Source organism: Propithecus coquereli, unplaced genomic scaffold (genome assembly GCF_000956105.1).
Source record: "Propithecus coquereli isolate 6110/MARCELLA unplaced genomic scaffold, Pcoq_1.0 Scaffold115, whole genome shotgun sequence".
Classification (NCBI taxonomy): domain Eukaryota; kingdom Metazoa; phylum Chordata; class Mammalia; order Primates; family Indriidae; genus Propithecus; species Propithecus coquereli.
The window spans coordinates 4373926-4377090 of record NW_012135525.1 but is presented as its reverse complement, the minus strand read 5'-3'; the positions used below and the strand labels follow the sequence as shown (position 1 = coordinate 4377090).

The 3165-nt window shown below is 38.9% G+C and overlaps 1 protein-coding gene across 2 annotated transcripts in view; it reads right to left on the bottom strand.

The window, feature by feature from the left end:
- Nucleotides 1-3165, bottom strand: part of ANK3 (ankyrin 3, node of Ranvier (ankyrin G)) — a 515090-nt gene that overhangs the window by 185929 nt on the left and 325996 nt on the right. The gene's annotated exons all lie outside the window — the stretch shown is intronic.

Below are 3165 nucleotides of genomic sequence, written 5' to 3'. Positions count from 1 at the left end.
TGCCATATGTAATGTGAATGACAATCCCCATTTTACAGATGCAAAAACAGCGGGCAGAACCAGAATTCAACTTTTTTTTTTTTTTTTTTTTTTTTACATAGAACTGTGGTTTGGAAGGAAGGATTCAACTCAAACATTTAAACTATTAAATGCATGGTTTTAATTTTTTCCCTTTTTTAAAATTTTTTTTCTCCCACCACTCCCTACCCTAAATGCATGATTTTTAAAAAATACCTTATTATTAAAAATTCCTACAAAGTTTGATAAAAAAGCATAAAGAACTTCAGGTACTCCTTACCTTGGTTCAGTAAGTATCAACCTTTTGCCAATATTGTTTTTTCTATACCCTTTACTGTTTTTTTCTTGCTAAAGGAGCTTAAGAGGAGGAAAATGAAAATCCCAGGCATCACATTATTTCACCCATAACTAGTGCAATTTAATTATCTCAAACACATAAGGATGTTTTGAAAAAAATCACAATACCATTATCATAACTAAAAAAGTAAAAATAACTCCTTCATAGCACTCAAGACCTCATCCATATTCAAATTCTCCCATTATACCCAACTATCTCAGTTGGTCTGTTCAAATTAGAAGGTCCACATATTGCATTTGGTTGAAAGTTCCCTTAAGTCTCTTTTAATCTCCTCTACCCCACTGTTCCTTTCCATGTCCATTTACTTATTGGGAAAAAAAGGGTAATTTATTGTGCAGACTTTTCCACAATCTGGGTTGGACTGATTACATCCTCATGGGGGTATTTTTTACATGTCCTTTTCCCCTTGTATTTTCTGTAAACTTTTCTAGTTAGATGCTTTTAATGATTGTACATTCTCCCACAAATGGAGAGACTGTACAGTCTATCTCATTATTCTTAGATGCTAAAATAAAAATCTCAAATGAAAGAGAAAGAGATCAGAGTAAAACAAATCTGTCTTAGTAACACTAGTAGGGAATAAACAGGGCTAATGTCATTGCTGCAGACCAGGGGTAGGCACGCTTTTTCTGCAAAGGGCGAGATGGCCAATATTTTCTGCTTTGCAGGACGTACAGTCTATGTAGCATCTACTCAATTCTGCCATTGTGGCGCAAAAGCAGTCATAGCCACACATAGTATGTAAAGAAATAGGAGTGGTTGTGCTCTAATAAAACTTTATTTCCAAAAACAGTCAGTGGGCTGGATTTGGTCTGCAGAAGTAGATTTGCTGCCCCCTGCTCTAGACCTACCAGTTTGCAAGCTGAAGGTTTCAACTGCGTGGAACAGGTTATAAAAGAGGAAATGAAACTATGTCCTGTGCATTGTGGGTGCTTTGGTTGTCCTTCATGTGGACTACTCTGTGTGAGTGAAAGCTGACAGAAGGAAATGCACTTCGTGGTGACTTTTAAGTTTGTCTTGGTTGTCTCTGTTTTCTGAGAGCAAGTGTATGTTGCTCTAATGACCCAAGCAGCACAGTATATGGACTCTCGCCTGAGACAGCAGGGAGAGGGTCAGGTTAGGAACAGGAAACAGCGCAGCGGCAGTGATCGCTGAGCCCCAAGTGGGATGTGCCACAAGGACTTCATCGCTTCCCAGTGTGAGCAAGGGCTCACATGCATTCCCTTTAAAACTGCACCCTCGTTGGTTGAGAAAGACTTAATTAACCTTTACCACCAACAGGCTAATTTTAGTGAGAGGAAGAAGTCTATTTCTAATTTTGTTCTCTTCCATATTCATGTACTCTCTCGTACTGTGGATGTGTAGATGTCAAGGAGGTGCCTTGAATTTCTAACTCCCACATTTTTCTACACCTGTCTGACCCTTCCTAGAGGAATACTTTATATTTTTATACCACTTAAATGGTCTTCTAAAGGGCTTACAACCCTGGAATTTCATTTTACCCTCACAACAATGCAGTGAAATAGGATAAATATCATTAACCCCATTTGATAAAGAAAGTGAGGAATAAAACTGGTAATTTGCAGATTAAGAAACAGCTAATTAGAGGCAGAATCAGGATAAGAATTCGGATTTCCAGACCCTTGGGCTGTGGTATTTTTTAAGCAGGGATCAGAATGCCTCTGTCTAAAGACTATTGCTTCTCGTCCTTGTCAAATTGAACTTCCGACTAAAATGCAAAATTTTTAATTCCTGAATCACGTAGTGGCTGCTTCTGCCAACTAGGAACACATCGAAATTCAAGTGGTACCTTAGGAGCACTCAATGGACTATTTATATTTTGATGCCTCAGTTAATCACTGAAAACGTATTAGGCCCTAGTATGCACAAGGCCAGGTGCTGCATTTCTGCTGTTCGAGCAAGCAACAGAATTATGGAATCCCAACATATCAAGACAGCCCACCGAGACAAGAGACAAAAAGCCTTATGTAAGAGAACACTCATTTGCTACTGGGGAAATGTGAATTTGTACATTCTTGCTAGGATGCAATTTGGCGGTTTATATGAAGAGCCTTCAACTCTGTAACCACAGAGGTGAGTCAGGAGTATGGTGAGAGAGCTCCTTTGCGCTGCAGGCGTGCAGAGAAAGCTGAGGGTGGAGCACTAACACTAAGCAGAATTCTCTGACGCCCCAACCTCCACCCTAAGCACAAAGCAATGGCAGTTGCTCCTTTAGAGGAATTTGAAGCCTGAAACAAAATGTAAGTTCAGCTCAACTCCTGACTAAATGTGCTCCACTTCTCTCGCATTTTGCAGCACAGAAGAAAAAGTATGCCCGTTTCTAGACAAAAAACACTATTTATCTCAGTCTCTCCTGTTCTACACACAATATCCAGCATTCTACCTAGTGGGAACAAGTGAACAACATGCATGAAAGACAGGGAATTTCAGCAAGGATGTGGAATTTCTAAGAAAGTCAGATGGAAACATCTGATTAAAACCACAATATTAGACATGAATTCCTGTGTTGGGCTCATCAGTAGACTTCATACAGCTCAGGAAAGAGTCACTGAACTTCAAGCTATGTCAGTATAAATTATCTAAACTAAAAACATAAAGAAAAGGAAAAAAAGAGTGAAAAAGAAAGCACAGAGCATCCAAGAGCTGTGGGACAATATGAAACAGCTGATTAGAGTTGCGAAAGAAGAGACAGAATAGGACAAAGAAATATTTGAAGAGATAATGGTCAAGAATTTTCTTGAAATAATGAAAGACGTAAAGCCACAAAT